Raw genomic sequence first — 15,674 nt, forward strand, 5'->3', positions numbered from 1 at the left:
ACGTGATACCACAAAAATAAAATCTATTTGACATTAAAAACATCAACACTGAGCCTGAAACAGCAGATTAAAATATGAATTCATATGTCAAAAATATTTATATTGTACAGATTTTATGGTTAAAAGATTACTGATATATAAAAACTTTATATTTTAGGAAACCCAACATTAGCATTGCACAAGGAAAGTTACAGCAGATGGTATGAGAAAAACTTGATTCTTGGGATCACATTTTTTGAGTTTGACTTTGTTTCAAGCTATCTGATCTCACCTTTTCACAAATCTCAGGGAAAAAAAAGGCAGTGGCCACCTGAATGGAATGTCCCAGGAAAATCCTGTACCCTTTGACCACGCTACAACCGTGCTGACACAAGAAAATTGATGACACTTGGAATTAATTCAAAGACAAACTCTAGAGTACAAGAAGATCAAAGTCTTAGCATGTTCCAAGGATTCCACGCGTAAGCCAGTAAAACATGTTTCTTTCTGTATAATCCAAGAATCAATGGATACAGATATTTTTCCAAGCTTGCAAGAAGGCTTGAGAGCTCTTGCTCGCTTCATTTTTAAAGCAAGAGTGTGATTGTAGAAATGTATGAAAGTGAGACTTCTCAGGCTTATTTAGCTTATAACTACCTTGTCCAGTAACATTTGCTTATCAGCTGGTGAGGAGGTGCCTTGGTCAGGGCTGAGCAGACTGAACATCCTTCGGAATAATGTCGCTGTAAAGCTCATCAAAGGAGTTAATAATAGTAGACAAAACAAGATTCATTTAATCAGCTCTGTATTTCTCTGATTATAACAAACAAAGAAGCAGGATTATATGACAATTTCCAGAGCTTGGTAAACTTCAGCAGTGCCTTACAATGAAGTCTTGGCAAGAAACAAGTGAAACACAAAGATTTATCATGTTGAGGCTGTGTAAACAGTTTCCATTTATAGAAATGTATCCTAGCAACTCATGGAAATGGTTTTAAAAGACAGTTGGACAAATAATTTGGATGAAAAAACAAGATGTAATTGCTAAACCGGAGAGCCCGGTGGTCCTGAACTGGTCATGTAGCCACTTCTCAACTGTGATTCAAGATGCTGAGAATAGAAGCACCAGGACAAACATATGCTTTAAAACTAACACCTGCAGGAGCGACCACAAAACAGTGCATCAGAGTCAGCAAAAATAAGCCTGTGTTTTGTATTCCTTCCGTACTGATGTCGAAAAATATCGTTGGCTTTCAGTAGAATTGCCTGCTGGACATACACCTCTTGTTTTCTATCTGCTTGTTGTTAGAGATATGAGATGCAAAGTTGAATTTTATTTATCAGGTGTTCACTTGATTCCATTGTGAATCTCATTTTTTATCTCATTTTTCAGGAGAAAACAGAGAAGAGACTTGTATAATAATGCACAGACCTTGATTAAATGTCTAATCCATAATTCAATAGAAAGATTCTGCTGACATCACTAGCAATGAAAAAGGTTCATAAAATCTATCATGAATACAAAAGGACCCTAAACTATATTTCAGGATTAGTATTCAGACTACAATTGCATATGCATTATTACCAATGGGGATAAACTATGCTTCTGTGTTAACAGGTCACCTTATAAAATACCCCATAAAATACCCCAAGAAGCTGAAACATAACAAAGAGCACCCTGTTCCCAAGATGCAAACAGAGAATTCTTCTCAGAACACTCTCCATTTTATTGTGGAGGATTATTTTGCTTGCCAGCGACTGTTTACATGTAGACTACAGTACATGGCATACACAGAATAATTAACTATCAGGCTGTAAACTCAGATATTGTCAGGTAATTAGCTCAGTCACAAATCTTTGCAACTGCACTCAAAAGTGGTTGTAAATGGCAGCAGGTTCCAGCAGATGGGCAACAGACTGGTTCACAGTTTAGTGTTCACGGACTAAGCAAGGGATCCTTGGGAGAGAAAGAGCTGGAGCTGTTTTAGGAGTGAGGTTGTTTTCTAAGCCAACATTTACCATAAATTCCCCTGGGTAGTTTAGCTATCAGGAAGAAAGTTTATTATACTGAGCATCTAATGGAAAAGAAGATTCTTTTTTAACTAGCATGGAGACATAAAACTTCCTCAAAATTTACACTTAACAGTTTGCCAGAGGATATTTTTCCACAAGAAACATTAGTTAATTTTCAGTCTTGCATGGCATCTCGTATATACAAAGAGAGGCTCAAATAATTCTTTGATTTTTCATTTCTCCAAAAAGTCAAGTTTTAATAATTGTGTTCTGTTGTATGTCAGCAGATGCATTACCAAACCAGTAGTACACACTGCAACACGCAATCTTGTTTTGTTTGATAAAATTTGCATCTTTTATGACATATTCTCCAAGTTACATAAAAGGGGCCAGATCCAGAAATCTCTACTTGTGTCATACAGAAGGTGTCGTGGTCATTATTTTTGTAGGAATAAACTCACAGGTGTATTCCCAAAATGGTGATAGTGAAATGAGAGCCCACCTGTGTCTATATAAATTTAGTACTGTTTTTTCCTCCATGTCCATCACTTGATTTTATCAGCACAGCTGTTTTATTGCCCAGTAATTCAGTATCCTTGTATCTTTCAGTCCTTCACTTTTGTTTCTGCTGCTTTGGACAGTGCTGTACTGCTAACAAACCTCACTGCTTTTGTATTTCTCCCCTTCCTGCCTTCTGGTACTGGTTCAGAATGACTGACATCACTCCTGTGACAACGCAAATGAAGATCATGGTTTTATTACTACTTCCCCTTTTTCCCCAATTCATTTATTACTTCTGAACTTTAACACTTAGACTCATGCCACTTCTCAAGAAAAGGGCAAAAAATAACCCTATGAACACTAAACCAAAATCCAAGTGAGAAGTAGCACACCTAGCCCTACGTCTCATTTATTTTACAAAACCTTAAGATCTTTTGTTCTAAATAGAGTTACTGACCTAGAAACATACACTCATCTCTGGAAATAAATCAAGATTCCTCCTACATTAATCTAATTGCACCAGTGGAAGCTAAGTAGTCCCTTAAGTAATTTAAGTTTCCTTATTTGAAGGGGAAAAAAATCAGACCTTCCCTATCCCTAGGAGTGTGTTTTGTAGAACAAGCCAGTTATGATTAATTTCTCTGTTTTCAGTAGTAAAGACATGTTCCCTTAAAACAGGAATAGGTGTGGGCAGACAGTCTGGGTGTTAGTGGGCATTCTGCTAACAAGTAAATATTTTAAGATATATAAAATAGTCTAGGTTATTTTTGTTTGTTTATTTTTACTGTCAGTGCCATAAAGCTCCCCACAAATACTGAAGAATTCTGAAATAATAGCCAAGAAATTCAGAATGTTTTCTTAGAGATAGCTCTAAAGAAAAAAAAAAAAAAGGAACTTTAAAGAACTAATGATCCTGTTGGTTTTCTCACCTCCTACTTCTGCAGTCACTAAGCTACTCTACAAAAGGGCAGCAGCACAATCATCAGAATCATCCCCCTTTTCTGGTGGTGACAGGAAGGTGGAACCCTTGCTCTACACGCCAAGAAAAGGTGCAAATCCCTGGAGGATTCAGGTCTTTTAAGTAGAGGTAAATGTATCTGCACAACCTTGACCTAGGTAGCCAAGGAGTGGGGGCAAATATAAACTCTTACAAGAAGTCCGCTCTCTCTTTTGGGAGTTTGTTCTAAAAGTTCTTGTTCCTTTTTCAACACAGCTTAGGATTTAAATTTCAACCCCATCACCCAGGAAGGAGGTGTCTCTGTAGACATAGGAACCTTTCCCTAGCAGCTTCACAGACCCAGTTGTGGTTTAAGATCAAGGACAACCAGAGAATCTTGAATCACAGAGTGCTGGAGAATTTATTAGGGACAGTGATTTCTTGTGATCCCTTTTCCGTAGACAAGATGTTCCCTACAAATAGCTCTTTGTCTAGCGTAATTATTTGGGGATTAGAAAGCCTTTCCTCTCTGGAAAGGCTGGAAGAATTTGAGATGAGAACAAGGTTGTGATGGGCCTAAGGGGGCAGGGACATCTTTTTGACTGTAATTTAATCGGCCTTGATTACAAGAAACATTTACCTGTACATTGCTCAAGAACTTTTGCTAGAAGTGTCCATTCCAACAGGCAGCCAAACCATTCTGCCTAGCGTGCTGACAGTAAACGGGATCAGCTCAGACTTCCTCTACTTCAGCTCTTCCCCAAGAACCAAAGGAAGACATGATGGTACAGTATATGTGCAGTATATATACCCAGTACATATGCTAAAAAACCCTGAAGAATACTCCTAAAAAGCAGCACACAGACAAGAGCAGTGTTCTTGAAAGACACAGTTCTGATTTCTGCTTTCAATATACTCCAAATCAACACATCAGTGTTGGGAATAACTACTTGCTTAGACTATGGATATAGTCTAGCATAGCAAATATTGATGCATTTCCATTGGATTAAGCCCTAAGCAGCACTGTAAAATTAGACTTGTGCTGGTATGATTGATCTGGGTAACATATCGGCTCAGCTCAGAGGACTTTCCTTCTCTGGGCTGGCACAGGAAGGAGTGCTGCAGAGCTTCTGCCTTTCTGCTCGTTTCATTCGGTCACCGACAGCACTTGGATGGAAGCTTTTGCAGCAGTGCAGACTACTCTTGATGAAGTGTTCCCAGAGTAATCATCTCTAAAGGAAGAGTAATTTATATTAGCTACTTTTTCTCGATATGCTGCAGCTGAGGGGACAACAATAAATAGTAATTATCTGTACTATTCCCAAAATACCAAGTCTTGAAATTCCAATTATTTGTTCTCATGTATACTACGGCTCACCATTAGTGTAAATATTTCTTTCCACCATTTCTTTCAGTCTTTGAAAGAAAAGCCTATGTAGCGAAAATCTAAGGATGCAATGGAGTGAATATGAATAGCTTATTACTTTCGCAAAGTATCTTAATTATTGTAGGTCTTACTAATCCAGACAATTAAGGCTTGATTAGGCTAAAGTTATTTTTCCTGTTCTAGTCATGTAGCTACATTTATTTACATCAAAAACCCTAAGCTGCATATACTTGAAAAGAAACCCACATAGTGAAAGAAATACCTAACTTGTAAGTGAATGAACAGAAAAAGACATTAGTCAGTGTTACTTATCAGAATAAGTCCTGGCAGTTGACAGAATTTTCCATATTCTTTAAACAAGATGAAGCAAGCCAATTCCTGTAAGATCTTAGACCCTGATTTTAAATAGGTCTAAAAATAAGAGCAATGAAAATTACACTCTCTGTGCACACAATACAAATTAACATATTGCAAAATCACCTTCACTAAATGCAAACGAAGGATGAGGTTCTGATATGCTTACTTCAGTATTAATTTGAGTGTGCCTACTGATGAATTGAGGTGCTAATTAACTTGTAAAGCTATCAGTATTTGTATTTAACTGATTGGCTGCCTTACAGAAATCCTACGATGCTCAGAACATGTCAAAAAAAAAAAAAGAAAAGAAAAGAAAAAAATAAAAACAAAGCTAAAAATACTTAGGTTCTCACTGTTTTGAGACATTGGTGTTTTTAAAAGCAACAGAAGGGAAACCCAATAGATAGGAACTGCTTTGCAAAATAATGAAGTGAATTAAATTAAACTATAGCCTGATGAAAATCAGTTCGGAAAACAGCACTAATGATGCTAAGAATGGAATATAACATCTCTCTGACTACATCACAGATTCAATAAGCACGCTGTGCACATAAAACAATGTAGCGCGTGCAATAAACATAAACCACAGTAAAAAGGAAAATGTGTACTTTATATTAGGCAGTATACGGAAACTTAGGCCAATTATGTGCATAAAATATCGGTATATGCTTTACATATAAACAAAAAAAAACAACAAACAATGATGGCAGCAGATAGCCTTACCAATATGAAAAGAGCCCAAAGCTGATCAATAGGAGCTAATTGGAAAGCACATGACTTAGCAGGTTCTTCCTTTGCTGAAAACCGTGGAATGACAATAACTTTTAGGGTTGTTGGCTCCATAATCTGGGATATAGGGAGCTTGGGGATATCACTGAAAAAGTAGCGATGAGCAATTACAACACGGCTGAAGGGAGGAACCCACCTGTTACGAGATCATCTATGCAGCATTTAGTGGTAATTAAAGACCACCCACACCAAATTTTAAACCTGGGTATAACATGGTTAATACTGAACAGAAGAGAGTAACTAGCGCAGAAATATATGGGGAAAACAATCAGCAGGGGGAAAAAAAAAGCACAGAACTGTTAAATACAGATCCTTAAGTATCTTATTACATAAATAGTTAATTAAGAATAATTTACAGAAACGATTATCATTACCATATTAGCACTAATTGTTCTACACAGGAAGACAGCATTGTATAAAGCAGGATTGCCTGCCCGTTATTTCAGCACATGGGAATGTCGAGGGACTTTCTTTGGTCTCCTTAATTCCTTTCTAGCCTTAATATCTCAAGACAGAAAGACTCTAAAACAAGTTCAAATAACGGGGGTTAACATATTAAACGCAGCACCTTCTCGCTTTTATTGAAATGAGATATTTTATTTAAAATACCCATCCTTTTTTCCCTTCCTTCATGAAAATACATCGCTTACAACCCTGCACAGGGAAATGTGTCGTTGCTAATATTGTATGGATAATGAGTAGCAGGATCATGTTCTCCTAAGTAAATATGAAGAGACATAATTATATCCACATGCGATTTAAGTCTTGAGATTTTAGATCCAATGAAAAAGTCTTCAAAGATAAAAAAATAAAATAAAATAATGGTTGATATAAAAGAGAGAGGAAAAAAGACTGCCAGGAATTAGACACAGGAGGGATGGAAAAGAGGCTTCCTGCTCTTGTTTTAAGCTAGTGTTGTTTCCTCAAATCCCATTGATGGAAGCACGTATATCTGCACACAGAACGGGGCCCTCCAGCTCTGGGCTGCCATGCCCGATCGAGTTTAATTTAGGACTTTTCCAAATTGCCTCCTACAGCGCCTGTCTGCACACAGCCAGCAGCCTCCTGGGGCAGCGAGGCCTGCCCGGGGCAGTGCGGCCTGCTTGGGGCTGCGCTCCGTGGCATGGCCGTCACCTCCCGACTGCCCCCTGCCACCAGCAAGTGCCCGAGGAGCTCAGCATCAGCCAGTTTGGGACTCCAAGGCCCTCCCAATCCAATACTTACAAACCACAAACACCCATAGAAGTGAATCTCTCTTCCTGGCTCTCAGACACATGGACTTCATGTTGGCCTTCCAAATTTTTCCCCCCTGAAGACAAACAGGGCCTTTGCAGCTGGAATATTTAAGCCACATGTTCTCCTCAAATCAATCTAAATCCTCCCAAATTCTTTTATGCAATGTAAAAACCAACAACATTAACACAGCAATCCCCCTAAGCGTGGTCATCTTCTATTTGCTCATTTAAAAGAAAATCAAACTGGTGTCCTTGGGTCTTTCAAGTAATGTGCTACAAGTTATTTTTTCCTCAACCTGTACAGTAAAGATGTCTGCTACCTCCAGCCTGTCTGGTCTAAAAAATTAGAAACTGAATATTTAAACTTTATTTTTTTTTCCAACTAGCAAGAGAATTAGGGGGAAGCGTAGAAGGAAAGCAGATATTTTAAGTTCTTCTTAAAATAAGAGTAACTTCTCATGGGCCCATCCCTTCACCTTTCACTGAAGTCAAACCCAGGCAGCACTAAGAGCTCTGTGTGACCTTGCCAGAGAAGCAAGCCCAGTTTTTCCTAATTATGATCCAGAGAAATATCAGTGGTGATCATCTCTCTGCAGGCCAGCCTGTCTCATGAGAATTACTCAGACGGGAGCTCTTGATATCATATCTTGCAGCAATTAAGGTCTTTGACCTCCAATCTGAAGCCGTAGCCTCGACCTTTACATAATCTTCTCTGAACCACCACCTCCTCACCTCACCTGTGATTAAAGTGAGGAACACAATCCTAAATAAATACACCAGCACAGCAGAAGAACAAAGCAGGCTGTTTAATACTGTTTGCGTTAGTGCTGGCATTTCAATATTCCTCAGACGTGAGGGAAAAAAAGCAGTAGAGCTATGCACTCACTGAGAAAAGGGCACCTCCTCACAACACGGCTAGACGTGTCATTATCATCTTCCACAAGCTCATCCTTTGAATAGTACAGCAAAACCTGAGAAGAAACACTGGACAGCTAAATTTTACTATTTCTTACTTTCACATACTTCACCACACATGATAAGCTCATACTTGTCCATCAGCCCCACGACTGCAGGAGGACATACCGTATAGCCACCCATTTGGCACGTCTCTGTTTACAAACAGGACTCACAGACCAGCTTATTAATAATGATTGCAGATCTATCGACTAATGAGGGTAACGAGAGAAGTCTCAGCCTGCCCCCGCTCTCAGTTCTGGGTTCCACATGGTTTTTGAGGCCCTGTTCGCGCTCTCCTGCAGCCTCCCATCACTGCTCAGCATGCTGAAATCAGGCCTCAGCATTGGAGAGCTTCACTCCAACAATGCTGGCTAATGAAAATGACGGTGGAGGAGAAGAGAACAGTAATGAGACGTTTCAAAAAAAAAAAGTCACATGTGTTTGCTTGAAGGTGCAGAAGCACGGAGGTGCGCTACACAGACAGAAGTTTAATGACTTCTGTAACAACTGCAGAAGCTGCTACCCAGGTACGGGTGTCTCCTAACGTACAACAGCTTGTAACGTGGAAGGAGCACTTGGAAAAATCTGAAAAAATATGAACCCTGTGTTGCTGCTGGCCACCTCCGCTTGCACACAGGCCATGGGGGAGGAACACAAAGCAGGAGAACCACAGACTGGTGTTTCTAATCACAAACTCTTCTCCTTTGACTGTAATCTCTGCTGCCTGTGCTCATCCTATGCCTCCGCAGGCAGCCTGCCACCAGCACGAAGTAGCAGAGGTGACCTTTCCCCACCCACCTACTGATTCCAAGAGCAATATTTAACAGCTCCATGAGGCGCAGCAGCTAAACATTTACAGCTCTCCTATCTCCCACTCGGAGCCTCGCTGGCTAACGCCTAAGTCCTTCGCCTTTCAGGTCACTCGGTGGATTTGCAAAATCCATTATCGGAAAGTCTCTGAATATGGCTGGATGGGGTTTTGTTCCATGAAAAAATAATAATAATAAAAATTAGGCTATCCAGGCATTCAGAGTAAGTGTTCACCATTTAAAGAGCATCAGGCCCTGCACTTGGACCTTAGGAATACCCACCTCTCAATGATATATTTGTTTATTAAAGCTTTTCTATGAGCAGCTTAGGCAAACCTCTGCTTGGCGTGGATCTAGACCCTACCTCTGTGATTTCTCAAGGCCTTTCAAGACCTATAATACTACTAAGTTATATCAAATGCATTTTCTGCTATCATTTAGATTCTTTTAAAGTAATGATTTTGTAGGATAAATGGAAGCATTTGTAATTTTTTCTCGTAGCTGCCAGGAATCTTAATATATAAATTCTTAGAAGAACCTATAAAGTCAAAATGTTTTCATTTGAAGACTGCAAACTTAATGTCATCCATGACTGAGTCAAAAGTTTACAGCATTCATCTTCAGCCCTTCTCCTGGAACCATCCTTTGGAGTCATCAATTCTAGGGATATTCTTTCTATTCCTTGGCATCGGTTTGCTGCGTTTCTTTCAGGTGAAAAATGAATCCAAGCTGAGTATTATCTCACTGAGCAGCATAGGGTTCACTTGAGCCAAAAAGAGAATGATGTTTTTTCACTTTATTTTCTTAATAGAAATCACTCACCGTGATTTTCCCAACCCCTACACTAGCTCTAATATAAAAGTAAATATACAGTTAACATGTAAAAGTAAATATATAGTTATATATTTTGCCCTATGTATAGGAAAGTTCCCTAGAGCATTTTAAGTAATGTCATTGTGGTTTGTCTTCTAACCTAAGACCTCCATTATGCTCCTGTAGAGAAGAAATATATGGCTGTAGCTGTTCATCATCAGGCACCATCAATACCATATGTTCTTTATTAAACTGCCAGTTTACAAGTGGTTTTACTGTTTTTTTTAATGTTTTTGTTTTTTTTTTTTTTTATTTTATTATTATTATTTCCTTGCTCTGTCATTCATCCCTTACCCATTCTTACATTTTGTAAGCTGGTTTTCTTAAGATACATGACTTGCAAACTTCTGTCTCTTGCTGAAATAATTTGAACTACTAACTAAATAAAATGGATTTTTTTTTTTTTTTAAAGTAAGATATAATTCCTATAGGTTATATGAAGTCAGAGAGGAAGGATTCAAATGAAGTGTTCTCACTGAAGGAAAAGTTGTAACACCACTTCAATCTTGTTATTAATGCTAAATAAGCCACATAAGGGAAAGCAGGACTCAGCTAACAGAGAACTGCTCACAGAACCTCAGACTGGATTGGGCTGGAAGGGACCTGGAATTTTTGCTGTCACTGCTGGTCAGTTTGTAACTTGGATAACACGCAACAGCAACCAAACCAAGTGATTTTCAAGATCTGCTTTGGGACCAAAACCTGCAAGGACAATTTTTACAGAGCATTGGCAAGCAAGGGTAAAACGTGAAAATCCTCTGCAGAATCATCTCCTCATGCTCACAGCACGTACGAAAGCAGGAGCATTGGAAAGTAAAAGTATATTTAAGTGATAAACGATAAGCAAAAATCACATCACATTCACTTTCATTTCCAAGCACTTCACATGTTTATATTTATTATTTGTAGTCACAGCAATGAGAAAGTTACAGCTCAAACTTTTTTTTTTTTTTTTTATATAGAAGGAATTTTCATTGCATTTGCCATTCTATTATTTTTATATTTATTCTTTTCTAAACTTCCACCATTTCCCTTGCAGAACAGCAGGGGTGAGGAGCAGCAGGTGCTCCCACCATCTCCCAAGGGCTGCCAGCAGCATCGCCCATCTCCCTCCGAGCCTTTTCCCCTCCTGTGCTATTTACTGCTTGGTGCCACTAGCACCTTTTTCTCAATCAAGAAGAAAGATGAACAGCCTAGGTAGTCAAGCTCAACCTCACTCCATAGATCAACTAAGAGAGCCACAAAGCACAGAGTTTACATCCCCCCAAAAACCTGCATGTATTGGTCAGCCAGCTTTGCATAGCTTCATCTGATCATCACCCACTCCTGCACTTCAAGCTTCAGTAGCAACCAACTCAGCCCAACTGAAAGGTTTGAATGTCTACTTTACAACACAAATTGCTCACTTCCTTACAGAAAAGTCTACTCTTTTATATAAACAAATACCAGACATGGCAAAACATAGCACAAAGAAATAATACTGGTTAAGTATTCAGCGCTTATCAATAAAGGCATAGTGAAATGCATATGAATGTCATTCAGTAAAGAAAAGGTCAGGTCTTTCTTAATTTTGAATAGTTTAATAGAATTTGTGATAAACAGATGCTTCTCTTTGAGACATTTCAGCTCAGAGCAAAGCATTCACAACCCGGAAGGTACCACTACTAGGATGTGATTTCACCAGACTGAGCATTTCAGTCATCAGCGTCTGATGTCTCACCTAGAAATGACTTGCAGTAAGAAGATAAATTTTAACTAACACAGGTACAAGGCTGATAAGCAAGAACTAAAGAGAAGCAGAGCCCTACACCCCATGCATTTCACTCTGTGCCAGTGCAGTGATGGAATCAAGCGTGACACTGCTGAGCGGGGAAGCATTGGGCTGAAACCGTCACCTAAGGGGCTCACAGAGCTTTGAGTTTTTCACAACAGTGAAACTGAGTGACGGTGAGGTAGAATGCAGCTTTTAGCTCAAGCTGGAGATTGGGAAGTCGATGAAAACCTTACTTCATTTGGCCCCAAAGACAGTGGTTTTTCACAGGTGTAGGTATGAGCTCTCCCAGTACTGAACGCTTTAAGCCAGCGACACACAAAAGCCCAGGGAGTGATGCCTCCACCGAGGATAAAATGTAGTTTTGCTGCTATCATTTAATACAGAAAAACAGCATTTCCTTTTGTAAAATCAATGTAGTGTATCCACCCTCTGTTGATATATAGGCTGAGGCACAGAACTTGCTAACAAAACACCAGAAGAAACCACCTGAAGACTGGGAGGACTGGCGCAGGGAGAGGAGGCACATCTTTTTGTGTCTGTAGCTCTGATGTTATTTAGTATCAAAGCAGCACAAAAACCTTACTCTGGGCACAGAGTCCATAATTTTACGCCTCTGGATTTCCAAGATTTACATCTGTCATAAATATCAGAAACATGAATCTTCAAAATCAAATATTAAAATGAGGGATGATGCTGCGTTGCACTGCTGCATGCGGTAAATTGCTGTCATTTCTTGAGGTGGCAGCATTTCAGCGGTGGCTGATTGCTTTATTATTTTTGCATTCATTGCCCATCACTGATGTATGCAGGTTCATTTTCATTTTTTAAAAGTAGCTCTAAAATAAAATTTAAAAAAGCACTGTTCACAATAGGCAGAAATTTCCAAGCAGTTTTCTGTGACTCCTTTATTTATTTTTTGAAGTTAGTACAGTGCTATGAGATTTAGGATAAAAAAAGAGATCTCTATCTCCACTGAAAGTATTTATAGATTTGTATAGCATGTCTACTAATTCTGTGTTCAAACACACTATAAATACATCCAGCAATGGAAAACTCAAAATGTACATTAGCATGAGCAGCTTCTTGTAAAGCAGATTTTCAAGAACATTTTCTAAATGTAGCAGTTGAAGCTCAACATTCAGCGGCCTATTCATCTTCCTTTTCCTTTCTACAGAAAGGGGGGGAAGAAAACAGTATTTTTTTTTTTTCAGTAGAATAAATGAATTAGAAAACAACTTGCCTGTGCCCTGCATGTGAATCCCATGAGGATGCAAAGCTGCTGTAGCACACTTGGTCACCATCAGCTGGAAGGTTCTGGGTTTGAACACAGCAGTGTGTTGATTTTGAACAGTGGCATCTAAATGCTAGTCCCTCCTGTGTTTCCTTCTATTTCTTGAGCACTGTGTTATCATCCTTGTACTGTAAGGGTTGGCTTGAAACTTTCTTAACCTCTGTGTTTCTATCAGAGCTTTCTGCAAAAACATTCAGTTTTTGTGCCCTCCCCTTTCAACATTCTCCAGTATCACGTAACTTCCAGCAACAGTGAGAACTCAAAGAGAAACAATTCTGCAAACCCTATCTGACCCACACTCAATGGACAAACACCAATGTCACAAGTCACAGCCCCCAAATGGTGACTTGAGCAGAAATCAGACCTCCCAGGGGTCAGAAGGCAGGTGAGATTAGCTATCTACGTGATCACTTGGATCTGACACACCTGACATTTATTCCAAATCTTCATTTTTCTGCAGCTGTGATCTCCTTGCTCTGCATTTTGTTTCTCTAACTGCAGGTTTGTAGATTTTAGCTTGATGCCAGAACACACAGCAGTGTAAGTATCATGGTCTTGCAGTCACCCAGTGCATACAGCTCTCAATCCCAATCAGACTGCTTCACTTTCTTCTTCTTTTAAATGTTGAACCCAAATACTACAGTCCTGTATGCATTCAAACTTCAGAACTACATAAACAGAGGACAAATCAGAGAGCAGAGCATTAGTGTGCGCCTCCACACCTTCCTTTGGTTTCCTAGACAATGTGCAAAAGAAAGGGGAGGCTGCAGAAAGCCACACTTCAAACGGTGACAAATCATGGCTGTTGTTAAGTGGTGCCTGAAAATTATTCTCAGCATGAGCTCAACTAACAGAAACCATTGTCAGGATCTTTTTATAGAGTTATTTTCAATTCCACAGTAACAAGAGAATGCTTATTGTAAATAACAGGTTAATTCTGGAAAGGTGTATTAGGGAAGGTGTCTTATGGAAGAATTTGCACAGCGTAAGCTTTTCATTGCAAATCTCAGGTTACTGGCTGAAATCATGAGTAGGGCTAGAGAAGTCTCACGGTGTCAGGATGTGTGGGCATAATGAGGGAAGAAGTACCAGAAGAGGTCAAGGGAAAAGCCAGATTTGCAGAAGGCCTCAAGGATGTAGGTAGGGAAACAATCCTTGCCCTCGGCTAGCAGTGCCTCCCCAGGTACTCCTGGAAAGCTGTTGCAGCAAGTCCGTGGAGAAAATCCCAGTAACAGGAGGCCCAAAAGACTATCAGGACATGGCAAATGAAAATAAATGTTGCAGATTATTGTAGCTGCTGTCAATTTGGGAAAATAGATTATTTCCATGCTCGGAATGAATATATTGCCGTGACTGGTGGCTGGCCAGTGTTTAAGTTCTGAACTCAATAATCATATGAGGTTTTGTTTCATGATTATAAAATGCCTCCTCCAGCAATCCATAAAAGTTAAACTTTGGCTCTTATCCATGAGCTGTGCTAACCATCGCATCCTTGTGAGGTGGTTATGCATTATCATTTGCTACTCAGCATCACTGTTTTTGCTGTTCACCTGCGACCTCCAGCAAAACACTGCAGAAACATTATACTTAGACAGAAATGGAAACAAGACTGTAATGATGCCAAAGAGCAGTAATTAAAGTGAAACAAATTAAATTGCAAAGACACTGAAAGACAATTTACTTGAAATGCTGTATTTCAGACCATCTTATTTCAGAGGAATAAAAACACACGCACAAAAAAAAATACAAACCCAAACCAAACAACACAGCTTTTCATTTAGAGTTATGGTTAATTAATTACAAAGGTAAAACCATACAGGTTTTACAGCTGTACTAGACACATCTCCTGCCTGTGTATGCCCAAATACTGCAGATCCCATACTCCCAAGGCTACTGCTGGGCTACTCTTTTTAATGGGGGGCAGGAAGAATGGAGCATTTTCAGGAATATTCTCCTAAATCCGATTTGAAAAGAAAAAAATTGATATGCATCCATACCATAAAGAGTTCAAGAAATCTGAAGTATTAAATGTGTCACATTCCTAACACTCACATGTATTTTTTTGTTCTTTGGCCCCTTCGTAAAGATGCTGTCCAAGCAACAAGGAGCCATTAAAGCAAACCGGTTGTCCTGACCAAGGTTAGAAGGTTGTATGGTTATTCCACCTCACCAGATTTCACTTTCTGCCCAGAATAAACAAATTATTAAGCAAAACACCTGAGGAAAAGGGAAGGTTAAGAACCATGCAGGCTCTAAGTCCAGCGCTTTCAGAGGGTGCAGGCTCCAGCCCCTTTACTCCAGAGGGCTGCAGGAGTGCCACCCCACTACCACCCGTAAAATCCCATCTCCAATACTGGAAAATTCCCATCTGGAGGTACCCAGACTATAATGGTATCTTGGAATAAAGAGGGAAGTAAGTATCAAACGATAATTAAATTTATGCGGGTATTTTCAAAGTAATCACTCAGCTCAGGAAAAGTGCAGTGCTAGAAATACATGCTATGCTCCAATAATATTTGTAAATACTTTAAAGAAATACCTGAAATTACAGACCAGCTATGTCTAATTTCAGCTCAGCATGACAGTTTTCCTCAAGGGAAGACAAGTCAAATATGAAACTGTCAGAAGTTCCTTCAAACTCAAGCATGATACAGCCGAAATCTGCCACACAGCCAAAGAGAAATTGAAGAAAAATAAAAAAGAAAGCTCACAAAACAAGTCTGCAGTGATTTTTGTGTGCTTTAAAAAAAAAATAAATGAGGATTTTCTGCC

At 39.3% G+C, this 15,674-nt stretch overlaps 1 protein-coding gene across 19 annotated transcripts in view; it reads right to left on the bottom strand.

Moving 5' to 3' along the window:
• The window catches only part of DAB1 (DAB adaptor protein 1), a 402,811-nt gene that overhangs the window by 73,579 nt on the left and 313,558 nt on the right, over positions 1–15,674 (bottom strand). The window lies entirely within an intron of this gene.

Source organism: Aythya ferina, assembly GCF_964211825.1.
Source record: "Aythya ferina genome assembly, chromosome: 8".
Lineage (NCBI taxonomy): Eukaryota > Metazoa > Chordata > Aves > Anseriformes > Anatidae > Aythya > Aythya ferina.